Here is a 14,253-nt window from a genome sequence, read left to right as displayed (position 1 = left end):
TCAGGGTTTTTTTTTTCCACTTGCCATCTCCTAACTTCCTCCTCCAGATGCAATGAGACAAGTACAAATAATTAATAATTTTATCGTTTTAATAACCCATTTTTTAATCAATGATATCAAATTTAAGCTTATTTTCTCGTTTTGTTTTAATTAAAAAATGAAATCGGTGTTTAGATGACTGAGTATAAGGGCTGGGCGATATAGTGCCCTCCATTAATATTGGCACCCTTGGTAAATATGAGCCAATAAGGCTGTGAAAAATTGTCAAACAATTGCAAACACAACACAGGTTTATCAAAAAATAAGTAAACATAGATGTGCAACAATTGTTGGCACCCCTATGAATTCATATGAGAAAAATATTTTTGAAGTAGGGCTGCAACAACTAATCGATCAAATCGATAATAAACGATAATTAAAATAATCGACAGCGAGTTTCATTATGGATGAGTTGGGTCTGTGACATCACTGTGGAAAACCCCCGTCAGTGACATCACTTCACAACGATGAAAAATGTATTTCTATGAATAAAACAAATCTGAGAAACAGCAGAGGTCACAGAGTGAGCTGCTATGGGAAAAGTCCACGATCCAGGTCGTCTAAAACATGAGAATGTTTTATATTAAATGCTTCACACAAACTGTGCTGTTTAATGTGCTCCAGACAGGTTTTCTTCAGTGCAGAAATGACATTTTTACCTTTATATCCTTATCTGTAAATGTTAGAAATTCACACCAGTATTTCCATTTTATATAAAGGCTCGTCCTGACAGTGAGCGAGTCTCCATTAAACTTCACTGAATGAGTGCGAGTCCACGCATGTGCGTCACTCAAACAGAAAGGAAATGCAATTAGTCTGAAAATATACTGTGGGGGAAATAAGTATCGAACGCCTCAACATTTTTTACAGTAAATATATTTCCTCTGAGGCTATTCACACAGTCTTCTTTGCTCATATTTAGCAAGGGTGCCAATATTAGTAGAGGGCACTGTATATCGATATATCATCAATATTGTGATAAATACAATATATAAAGTGTCCGTAGTGTATGAATGGGTGTGTGAGTGTGTGTGTGATTGTGTGCCCTGAGATGGACTGGCACCCTGTCCAGGGTGTACCCCGCCTCGTGCCCGATGCTTCCTGGGATAGGCTCCAGGTTCCCCGTGACCCTGAAAAGGAGTAAGCGGTAGAAGATGGATGGATGGATGGATACAATATATAAATATATAAATATATAAATAGGTGATACACTTTGCTGAGAAATTGTTGGTATGGTGATTATTTTTTTTTCTTTATAATTACAAATGAAATGGTACTGAATAGATGCCGTTGATTTGAGGTAATTAGAAAAAAAAAACGTTCATCTTACTTGTCTTTGTCGGCAATAAAGAAAAGTATTGTCAAACTCAGTTTAACGTTTTTTTTGTTGTTGTTTATTTATTTTGGGCGCACGGTGGCTTAGTGGTTAGCACGTTCGCCTCACGGGTCTGGGGTTCGATTCCCGCCAGGGCCATGTGTGTGCGGAGTTTGCATGTTCTCCCCGTGCTGCGGGGGTTTCCTCCGGGTACTCCGGTTTCCTCCCCCAGTCCAAAGACATGCATGGTAGGCTGATTGGCGTGTCTAAAGTGTCCGTAGTGTATGAATGGGTGTGTGAGTGTGTATGTGATTGTGCCCTGCGATGGACTGACACCCTGTCCAGGGTGTACCCCACCTTGATGCTTCCTGGAGAGGCTCCAGGTTCCCCCACGACCCTGAAGAAGGAGTAAGCGGTAGAAGATGGATGGATGGATGTTTATTTATTTTACTACTGTTTTACAGACAGTTTGTTAGCCAAATTAAACACCATGATACATATTGTGTATCGTTGAAATGTCCAAGTATCATGATACCATATTTTTGCCATATCGCCCAACCCTACTGAGTACACGTGGTTATATAAATCGCTAAGCACATTTCAAATATTCAATACAAACATATTACAAGGTGTTTCATAGTGGAATTTCCTTTTAAGTATACAGATAGCTTTGTTATCGCTATATTCGAAATGTCCCACTGAATGTTTGTACACAATCATTTCATCACAATTCTCTCATGTGTGATGTATTCTCAACTATTAAATAAAAGAAAAGATTAAACCAATGTAGTTACTTCATGCTCGTTTTGGAGGTCATGACATCAAAAAGGATAAGAATCTGATAAGAACCGCTTCCTAACTACCTTCGCCACTCATTCAATCCCTCCACTCGCGTCTTTCACTTTGAATCTCTGAGCAAGCAAATATTTCCCTCAAACATAAACCTGGCTTCAAACAAAACACACTGAATTCTATAGATAGGAGCTATTTGTGGCCAACGTTGCTTATGGTAAATTGTTGGTGAACTCAGTCGATGCCTCGTAGAGGAAAAAAAATTCTGCTAAAATGCTGCTGGAATTGCTAAATAAAACATGATGAATGCACTTGAATGGAATTATGGGAAAGGTTGTTATAAGCAGTCCGGTGCATTTCCTCTCCCATGAAAATTTATGGCCAACCCTGTCACACTGCCTTTCATATTTCAGCTTCATATTTGACTGTGTCTATAAGTAATAATGAAGTTTCTGTAAGTATTCTAGGCATCAGCATTAAGTTCAACATATCCTGTGGAAAGTGTCAATATTAACGGATATAATGGATGATACTGAAAACTATGACACGTTTAGGATTCTGATTGTAACACAGTTACTTAAACAATGCTATGTACACTCGGCATCAGCACGAGTTTATGGCTGTCTGTTGAGAATACGAGAGCGAAGGGAGAAACAAAACCAAAACATTCACATTTTAACCTTCTACAAAAATTTTGGTTTCTTGTGGGTTGCAACTGTGCAACAGTCTTACATCGAGATCTTCAAAACCACTCCAGACACGTAGCTGAATATATACGCGTGTCAAATTGGAGCACTATGCTCATAAAAAGTGAACAAAGTCGTCATTACGATTCCTCTATAGTTATCCACCTGGGAAATCAAGCTACCAGCTGCTACCATCTACCACTTGCTATGGTGATGAACAGGATTCATCAGATTCATCAGGATCATGGATTATTCAGGTTTCTGTTTGAAAACTACCAGCCAGCTAACTACACTCTGAAATCACGGATATCGAGACAACAACAGATGAAGTACTAGAGGTTTACTGCAGCAGGAGAAGAAGGGAAGATATGGGTTTATAAGACAAGACATCATTTACCCCTTATCATAAGCATTATTTGAATCTTTTCCAGTGGAACTGTTACAGAGGTATTTTATCTCATACACCTACTAAAGTGATTACCACGGAAAGACTCCCTGATAGTAGATTACGCCTCTATAGCAATAAATCATTTGAGTAAATGTAAAAGCAATGCTCAAGGAAATTAATCAAGCAAGAGTTAATAGGTCTGGTATAAAAAATTTTAAAAAAACTACATAAATAACACATTTGTTAAACACTGATCTTAACAAACCAAGAAAGTAAAGTATATAAAGAATGTTAAAGTTAACTGGCTAGCTAACTTACCCAAATGCTAAGTCTGCTAGGTCCCTTAGCTAGCTAGCTTATGTTAAGACATACATGTTTCTAGCTACATAGTTAGCCATCTAGCAAAGGCATTACTTACACATTATCTTGAGCGTTAAATATAGACTGGGCAGACACAACAAACAATCAGTACTGAAAATCGAAGTAACATCTTGAGTTTAATACAGAGCTTTTGTGCTGTAAAATATCACAAGATCTAGCTAGCTAGTCTAGCTCATTCAATGAGATAATCACATTAGTATTGTGCTGAGGATATCTGGTCAATTGGGCTTGTCCGTCTCCATTGTTTCAGACATTGCTGCTAAGCATTTGGCATCTGAAGTATAGATTACTGTCAGGAAACTATTAATAAATTCGTCTAGAAATTGTTTTGGGGTTTTTAATTTGTACACATGGTCGTTTAATAGGATTACATGCTATTGGGGTTAAATGTGTTTTTTTATTATTATTCTGTAATGGTGATCTTAAATAAATGTTGTGAAGATTAATATTTTATATAAAAAAAATAGAGAAAAAAACTCTCAAAATTAAAAAGTACTATGATTTACCTACACGCAGAACACTAATGCTACAGTGATCCATGTAGTCAAGTACTGTAGCATGAGTATATAGTCCCAAACAAAAGTATTGGAACAGCACGGCTTATTCTTATGTTTTTGCTATACACTGAAGACATTTGGGTTTGAGATCAAAAGATGAATATGAGACGACAGATCAGAATTGAAGCTTTCGTTTCCTGATATCTGCATCTAGACATTTTAAACAACTCAGAACATGGCAGATTTTGTTTGAACCCACCAATTTTTCCAGTGATCAAAAATACTGGAACATGTCACTTGCATGTGTTTCTTAAAGTCCCCATGAAATCAAAACTGAATTCTTGTGGCTTTTAGTATGAATATGTTAGCATTAAGGTTATCTAAAAGCTAGTGTGCTCCACAACATTGACAAATTTCACATTTAGAAGATATATGCGTTCAAAATGTACAGTCTCTCTCGATCACCAATACAGATCAACAATTTTGATGACATCATTCTGCACTTCAGCCTCTCATCAGATTTTCTGTCCAATCAAATGCTCACTAGAATCTGAAGTGCCCCGCCCCCAACATTATAAAAATCCATGGTACTAACTGTTAAGTACGGCTTAGCCCATGCTGTGAGGTAAGCTAAATGCTATTGGCTATTTAAAAGATGGTGGGGCCGCTCAATATGTCCCTCCCTGACTACCTGTTAGTGGAAATTACGTCAACACATCGAATAATGCTGCACTTTTCAAGGCACGTCACAGAGACTTTAAGGTATACTTAGCAGGTTTTCGACTGGCACAGTTGCTCAAACCACACAGCCAACTTCCTAAATTCTACTCCTGACTTGACACTCCAACCCCTCGTCCGAAATTATGCTGCGAGCTTCCTGACAAAAAAAAAAAGTCTGCAATGTCCTGAAATTACAGATATCTACGTCTACAAGTACAGAAGTTCCACTTTTCTTTCTACTTACACCAGCACCTGTGAAAAACTCAAGTGAAAAGAGAAAGACGTAGAAAGCTGCGTGGTCTTTGTCCTGCTTAACAGTCTGATGCATGTTGTTGCCATATCAACGTGAAACATGTCATTAATCTGTAATTTTTTTGAAGGAAGAATTAAAGGGAAAAATTATTTACTGATTCACACTTTTTACTCTTTTTTTAAATACTTTTTATAATAGCTGGGCTTTAGTTAGTGAGGTCTTTGTAAAAAGAAGAAATGGATTGTTTATAGCTCAGTGCGCTTCTGACTGGTCAGAAGGTGTTGATTAATTCTGCAGATTAATAGCAGAATTAATACATTCTGACAGTAGTTCCAGCTGTAAATTAAAATCACAGGTTCATACTCATGCGTTTGTTCTAATTTGTTATCATTTCTATCATAACAGCTCGTCCACAGGGACTCGTACGGTGGACGATCTACATAATCTAAGCATAATAATTGACAAACAAACATACAAAGAATGTGTAATGATTGGTGAATCTTTCTGTAAGGAGGCGTTTATTTGACATTTATAGAAAGAGTCTCCAATGTCAGTTTTCTAACAAAGGAAAGTCTTCAACAGAGTGGAGTTTGTGCTTCGTTGTTCCTCTGTAACCTGACAAGCTGCGTTTTATTTTTTGTTTGTTTGTTTGTTTTGTCTTATTAACTTCAAGAGAAGAAAAAAAAAGAGGTTAGATAGAGACAAATTGTTTATAGCTGCTATAATCTAATTGATAACAGGAACTAACGTCTTGTGGATGTTCACAACATTGCAAAAAGCACAAAATGGCATTCGTTAATAATTATAAAATCATCGGCTAATCGCTCTGGCGTAAGAGGATTAAAACACTTCGGCCATGCTTTGTAGGAAAATAACGCAGTTCTGGGTGGATTTTTCTCTAACAGCATGGCCGAAGGGCTTCATTTATTTCCATAATAATGGTTCAACTCACTTGTTGAGCGAGTAGTTTTTCTTCAGAACTAGTGGAGTTTTCCATTTGCTCATTTCCTTTGTTCAGGTCATCCCCTCATGACCATAACTGTGATCCCACCAGTGTAGTCTATAAAAGTCCCCACGCTTGTCCTCTTTCCCATTCTCATCATTGAGGAGTTGAGGAAGTGGATTCAAGATGCTGAGTGTAGTGCTATAGCCCTTTGATTTTTGCTAAACTTGTTATTGTTAAACCCTGGAGTAATAGCAAATGTGTTAGTCGATCGTTCGACACAGAGCCCCAAGGACTAGCCACTCACTGTTATCATCCGCACTTTTCCCTTTTCCTCCAAGTAACAAAGTAACACACCTCCAGGGCTTAACTTATTACCCTGTGTTTGTGTTCATGCCTCAGAATAGACTGGTCCAGTTTTATATAATAAAGCAGTGGAGTTTTGTTTAGTTTTTTTATTCAGTTTCAAATGCATCAATTTCAAACCAGGATTTCTCAAGCAGAACAAAATTGTCCTCACTTAAATAATTTATTCTTCAATAATAGATATTGAACTAAATGAAGAGTTAATAGGTGTTAATAAGTGTTCCCATGCCTTCTATAAAGCCACAGTGTTGTACTAGGTGTATTTTTTATACTACTACTACTACTACTACTACTACTACTACTACAACAACAACAACAACAACAACAACAACAATTACTACTATCTATCCATCCATTTTCTTTACTGCTTATCCTACACAGGGTCACGGAGGGACCTGGAACCTTTCCCAGGAAACTTGGGGAACAAGGCAGGGGGCAGCCTGGATGGGGTGCCAACCCACCGCAGGGCACAATCACACACTACGGACAATTTAGAGATGCCAATCAGCCTACAATGCATGTCTATGGACTGGGGGAGGAAACTAGAGTACCTGGGGGAAACCTCCAAAACACGGGGAGAACATGCAATCTCCGCAAATTAAGCCACTACTTCTATTATTATTATTATTATTATTATTATTATTATTATAATTATTATTACTACTACTATAGTAGTAGTGGTAGTAGTAGTAGTAGTACTAGTATTATAAAAATAATAATGTATTAGCTTTCTTACATAAAAATGCAGGTCAACGTGTTTTACAAGGGAAAAAGCAGAAAATAAAAGTAAAATAGAAATTCTAAGAATAATAAAATTCTAAAATTAATAATAAGCAAACAAAATGAATATTAAGATGCATTAAAATAAAACAGTAATACATTGGGTAAAGCAGGGAATTGTAGCAGCAGAAACAAAAGAAAGACATTTAACATTTAAATTAAATATTTCTACATACATATGTGAGGGAAATTACTCATTTTCACTTTGTAATAAGTTTGTTCTTGTTCTGTTTCATTCTCACATGAGGATAATTCCTAAGAAGGCCATGTCATGTCACTGAGATCAGTACAGAATGTTTATCTGCTTACAGACACAAACATGTTCTTCTGTTCAAGGTTCGTCTAAACATCTTCCAAGACCCTAAATCAAAGCCTGTTCGAACTGCCTCAAACTGCTTCTTAGCGGTACACAGAATTATGTCATGCTCTGCGTTTCATATATATAGTAGTGGTTTAGTACAAGGGCTTCAGGGCGCTCTCATTATTCTATCCTGCTTTCCTCTATCCTGTATTAAACATCTTTCTGTAATAAACCTTTTTACCTTCAGAGGACGAGTCTGCGAGTGTTGTCTAATTTCCCCGACACATACTAGATAGATAGATAGATAGATAGATGCTTAAAGAATGTCAAATGACAAATATTAAACTAGAGGAAAAACAAGTATGTTAATATAAAAGATATGCATTAAGCAGTTTTTTAATAAGACTCTTGCTGTATGTCTTGAGAATAAACACTAACGTCAGCCTTACCACTTCTTTTGTGTTTTGTTTCCTAGAAGACTAATCCCGGTAGAAGGAAAACTTCGACCTGACCAATGATCTTGGCATCCCAGATTTATTTTTGCAATAAAATTCTGAGTGTACTTTAGTCGTTTAGTCTGTCCAGCCCTCTCACCTCGCTAACTAGCCGAGGCAAGTTTCTGTACAACTGTGGCACATAGCTGCAATTTGAGTCCAACGTTTGCTGCCTTCACGACTTCTACACTGGATTTCTCATTAATATGACATTCGAGCATCACTGGAAAATGTGAGAAAGTAGTTAGGAAATAAGCTCTTGCTCTTTTGCTTTTAGGAGCCAAAACAGCCAAACCTGACCATCAATCAACATCGCTGTTAAACATCACTGTAACTGTGCTAGCAATAATGAAGTCCCCCTGTGACATCAGTGTGGCAGACAAGTGCTAACTTCTCACACACAATAACGAGAAACATCAACACCAGATTAACACCAGAATCCCTAAACACATCAAAAATATTATAAAACTATAAACATATTTAATGTGCTTCAAAGTGAAGGTGATTCAGGTCACCATTACAATTGCTGATCCAGAGAAGGTGAATGTTTGGATATGTTTAAGATTACTTAATGTGATTGACCCAAGCTTATGTCCCAAGCAGGTGAGTGCTCAGGCATCTTGCTGATCATTTAGTCCACTATGCTGATATTCCACAACAGTGTATAATAACACTCATTATTGATGTTCACTCTGTAGTGCTACAGATATGCTCTATATATATATATATATATATATATATATATATATATATATATATATATACACACACACACACACACATACACACACACACACACACATATATATACACATACATATTTATTTTCGGCTTTTAAATGCCATAACTGTATAGCACGGTTGCAGCAATGTACAATTTACCATGAACATACAGAATGTTTATATCCTGTGTAGGTAGAAATTGCTATACATTTATAGCAATTATAAAAGCAGTCATAAACTTCAAAAATTAGAGACCTTAGTTCACTCTCTGTCAATCTAATGCATGGTGCTTTTATTCACAAATCAAGCAACATGGACGTGCTTTCAATGCAGGCTGACACCCTAATGGTATACAATAAATCCATTTCATTTCAAAGCAAATAGAAAATGGAGGCATTTGCCATGTCAAAGTAGCTTTTTGAGCTGAAACGGTTGTATAAAACATTAGGCAATAGCACTTTATCATGTAACATGAAATACAAAATGAGTCACTATTGCATGTTGTTGTGTACCAGAATGCCAGCAGTGTCGATGATATGGGCATAACTGCTCTGTGTGTGTATACTGCAATCAGTTTTGAATGACTGTAGGCATTCTGAAAGCGGAAGAAAGATAGAGGTTGCACATGTACAAAAGCAAGGTAAGAGATGGTTATGGAGAGCAGGAGAGTGACTCCGGGGTTGAACTGATTTTTCTCCTCTCCGCTCTGGCTAAAAGAATTCCCTTGTAATGTGCCTACAAACAAATCTTCAAACTCCAATACACATGCAATAAAGGGTGTGCATATGCATATAAATTAGTGCTTGTGTGTGTGTGTGTGTTTGTGTGTCCAGAGTGTAATGAACATCGCTACTGTATCTCTTACTGCATGTTAAAGCCTAGTAAAAGCCCTTTGAGCTGTACTCGAGCTGTAATTGAAGAGGGCTTCAGTTGAATACACGTTTTGATGACATCACATGATGCGTCTTGGCCCAAATCTGTGGTAATTTTGCCCAATTGCAAGCTCCTCCGAATATTGCTGAGCTTGTTTAATTTTGTGCAATTGCAAATTCACCAATGTGTGTGAGCCTCATCTGCGATAGCTTTTGTAGTGTGCAAATCGCTATGTCCACAAACCATCAAACTGTATGTAGTGTCCACTAGGTCTCACCACAAATAAATGAAGTTCGACTCCAGCAAGTTTTATTTAAATGTCCTTCACTTCTGATCTTTCCATCGCACCTCCTTTTCACTCGTGCAGGTCATGAGCATCACGTCTCTTTCCATCGCACCTCCCTTTTACTCGTGCAGGTCATGGGTAGCATGTCTCAGACTGTAGACCAGCGTTTGTATGTGAAAGCTTTATCTGTACATCTTGCTGAGAAGAACGACAGAGGAACACGAATGCTAATTAAAACCGACAGGCTTTTTAAGCGCCCTTAATTAACACCGATTTTTATCCAAACATGAGAGACACTGAATTTGGCATGTTTGATCTCTGACAATCAGTGTTCTAGCTTGCTTCGCACAGGGGAGCGGACTTCCACTCTGGAAATGTCAGGACGTATAAATCACACCTCCTTAACACAGAGCGAGCGATACAATGCATAATGTGTGGGTTTATTGCTTGCGAACTGCTGTGACAAACATAATATAAATAATGAATCGTATAAGTCGAGGAGAAGTGGCTATTAAATATGGATAGGAGAAAGGCAATTAATGTTCACCTCTCACCTCAGAGTGTAAAGGTTTAAACTCTTCAGGAAATGTTATGAATAAATGTTATTTCCATTCTATGGGCATCGTCTTAATAATGATTCCCAAAATAAATGTTAAGAAATGACTAATGAATTGAGTCTTTTTAATTAATTAAACTTACACCTTGGAGACACGAATGAACTACTTGTGGAATTTGAAGTAGTGATTATCCTTAATACTTCAAGTACCTTAACTTTTAAAAATGAATGGTTTGTATTATTAATCATTTGTATTATTAGTATCACTACAAGGATATTACTGGTTTTATACAGTGTATGGTAAATGGTCTGCACTTATACAGTGCTTTTTTTTTTTTAACCTTAGCAGTTCTACAAAGTTCTTTACACTGTTTCTCATTCACAAACACACACACACACACACACACACACACACACACACACACACACACACACACACACACCAATGGCTGCAGAGCTGCCATGCAAGCCTCTAGCTTGCCATCGGGACTTGGGGTTCAGTGTTTTGCCCAAGGACAGTTCGGCATGTGGAGACACGTGGACCGGGACTCGATTAGTGGACTACGATTAGTGGACAACCCGCGCTAACACCTGAGCCACAGCCTCCCCATATATGAAATAGCTGAAGGCAATGCTACACTGAAAATATTTGCACCCGGTTTGAATTCTAGTCATTTTACACTAGACCCTCCCGTTTTCTCTCCCTATCTCGGTCTCTAGTCTGTATCTTTTCTCCAGGGTGCGATCAGTGTCTCTACCTCCTCTGCAAACATGGTACATACTGTCAAGCGGACCATAAAATATTCCCTAAACACCGCCAATTAGTAAAACTGTCTCGCTACAGCCTGAACCTGGGTAAGCTGTTTTCCTGATGTTACACTAAAGATCTGTAACATAAGTAGACAGGAAGCTGGCTCGCCATAAACCTCTAGTCTATAACAAGGATCAAATTTCATCAACCCATTAGGCAGTTGCCCTAAGGCAACCATATGTGTAAGTGCAATTACGTATGTTACGGTACAGTACAGTGACTAATGTGGAAAAACTCTGTTCTCAGTCATTAAGTGATAAATTGGAGACTCTCCTACCCAATCATGCACACACAGAAGACTACTACTGAAAGCATACTATCTCCTAGCGGTGTAAGCTACTGAGACTACCTGTGTCTGTTTAGTGCTCCAAATATCCATATATGTATCTTTATCAGGACTTAAACCAGAAGTGGGCGTGGCCCAGGTTATTAATTCAATATGAACTCTAATACTATCTACGCTTTCTTGGGACGATTCATCATCATGGGCCGCCATGAATTATCATAAACAATTATCTGCTGGCAGCTGCGTGTTCTTTTCATTTAAACTGATAACCATCACACTGCATATTAGCTTCAAGCCACAGTGAACTGCTTTGGTATTCATCCGAATGAAGCACTTACCTTCTTCATGGTTACTATGGCTCGGAGTCTGAGGACACGAGACGCATTAGAGACTGCTCTGCTGCTCTCACATCAAGACTGAACTAATGAGTCACCATTTCTCAGAGGCATTTCTTTTCCACAGGAACATAATGATAAATAATTGGGAAGAAAGGTGTAGAACTTGCTGGAAAACCGAAACAAAACTGAGCACAATTCCTGGCCTCATTGCATGACCAGGACAGAAGATGACATCTTGTCTTGATGGCTGTTTATCCTTTAGCATCTTTTGAAGTAGCTGATTTAAAACTAAAATTATGAAGGAAAAAAAACTAGAAAATTCTCATGTACATGAAAGCAAGGAAGATGAGAAACGTCTGAAAATTGGAATGAATACCAATGAGTATCAGTATTGACACCAGTCAGTCACTAGGACACTCTCAGATCTCATCCAGTCCATTGACCAGCCATTATGCCGTGATCGTGTGTAATATTGCCTGACACACTGCTGGATATCACTGCAACACTGATGTTTGGCATGACTTAGGCAGAGCTTAATTTGAGCCAGATCCTGCTGGAACACACCTGCGTTCTGGAACCTTTTCCCTGGTTTCTCTAAAATCAATCTCATTTGTAGCTCGCAACGTGAATCCCTTTTCATCCTCACCATCTCTGATGCTTTTGAACATCATGGGCTACCGCTTAAAAAGTTCAATCCCGAGCCATGTGTGTGCTCATGGATACGTAAGGGATACAAGACCGCCACAGAGACTTAAAGCAAAACACGACACAGGGATGAGGACACTGACATGACAACATTGTGGAATATTTTGTGTTAGGTAAGACGCTTCTTTCTTGATTATGTTATGCAGTTAATGTTAGTTTATTGTAAGTAGGCCTACTGTGTGAAATGTAGCTTTGTTTTCGAAGCGCTTTGGGTAACTGAGGTGACAGCACAGTAGGCCTATGGTTCTGTTTTGATTAGCTGATAGAACATGCAATTCATAAATGTTTCCCTTAGTACTGAGAATACTCACTGCTATTAAGCTTGTTACATCTCTATACCAGTGTGATCAATTACACAGGCCTACCTATCAGCTTTGAATATCGCTGGCCACGTGAGATGCTAGAAGCACTTTTTTACGTGTCTGAAAGTTCAGGAACCAGGACCATTTGAGTGCCTCCCAACTTGCCGGATCACTAAAATCGTGCTTGGGCATGGTGCAAGGCAACCGGGCCTAGTGAGAGTATGCCCTTAGCGACAAAGCAAGCAAAAAGGTCATCTTAGTTACTAAGAGAATGTCAGTATCCAATCAGCATAAGGTATCAGCTGATACTCAGAACGCATATATCGTCGTATAGAAAATCCAAACCGTGGGATTGGGACATAAGGAAACACAACACAGAAGCAGTTACTTAGTCATGTGAAAAAATAAGTACACCCCATGAAACATTTTGGCTTTTTTTTTTTTGGGACATATTTGGACAAGCAAACATTTGATCATCTTTGAAACAGTGCTTATGAATAAACTAGGCGTTTTGCATAATGGTCCACCAGGCTTGCTGGAATTTTTGACCACTATTCCATGCAATATTCTTTCAGTTGCAAGATGTTTGAGGGTTTTCTTGCATGTACTGCCCATTTCAACCCAAACCATAACATTTCCACCACTGTGCTTCACAGTTGGTATGAGGTGCTTCTCCCAAAAAGCTGTCTTTGGTCTTCGCCAAACATGTCTGCTGTTACTGTGGCCAAACATCTCTATCTTTGATTCGTCTGTCCAGAGCACGTTATGCCAAAAGGCCTGGTCTTTGCCTATATGCTCATTGGTAAATTGTAGTCTTGCAAAGGCTTTATCCTGGCTCGCCTCCACTGCAGGTCAAATTTGTGCAATCTCTTTCTGATTATAGAAACATGCACTTTGACACCAACAGTTGCAAGACTTACTAGCAGATCCTGTGATGAAATTTTGGGGAAACTTCTCTTTTCATCAGACGGTCTGCTCTTGGGCTGAATTTGCTGGGATGGCCGGTCCTGGACAAATGGGCAGTCGTTTGAAATCGGTGCCATTTTTAAATTATTTTGTTTACAGTGGAATTATGTAATTCAAATAATTTGCAGATCTTTTTAAATCCCTTGCCAGACTCATATGCATTCACAAGCTTTTTTTCTGAAGGCCTTACAGAACTCTTTAGATCTTGGCATGATGACACCACACACCTCCATAGCAAAGGGAACACCAGACACTAGATATGAGAGGGGAATAAATAAGACGGGTTCCACCTGCACTCTCTAAGCATGTTCTAATCACTGGCACCCAATCTTCAACACCTGATTCTAATTATATGTATTTGATGGTGTGATAAATATAGGGGTGTACTTACTTTTTTCCATGTGACTGATTTTTTTTTTGTTAATTTAAAAATTGTGAAAATTATTACAAAAT

General features: G+C 38.3%; 1 protein-coding gene across 1 annotated transcript in view; it reads right to left on the bottom strand.

Annotated features, from left to right (window-relative positions):
- The window catches only part of cdh4 (cadherin 4, type 1, R-cadherin (retinal)), a 455,069-nt gene that overhangs the window by 420,596 nt on the left and 20,220 nt on the right, over nt 1-14,253 (bottom strand). The window lies entirely within an intron of this gene.

Source organism: Ictalurus furcatus, chromosome 21, assembly GCF_023375685.1.
Source record: "Ictalurus furcatus strain D&B chromosome 21, Billie_1.0, whole genome shotgun sequence".
NCBI classification, from domain to species: Eukaryota; Metazoa; Chordata; class Actinopteri; order Siluriformes; family Ictaluridae; genus Ictalurus; species Ictalurus furcatus.
This window is presented reverse-complemented; position numbering and strand designations above follow the sequence as displayed.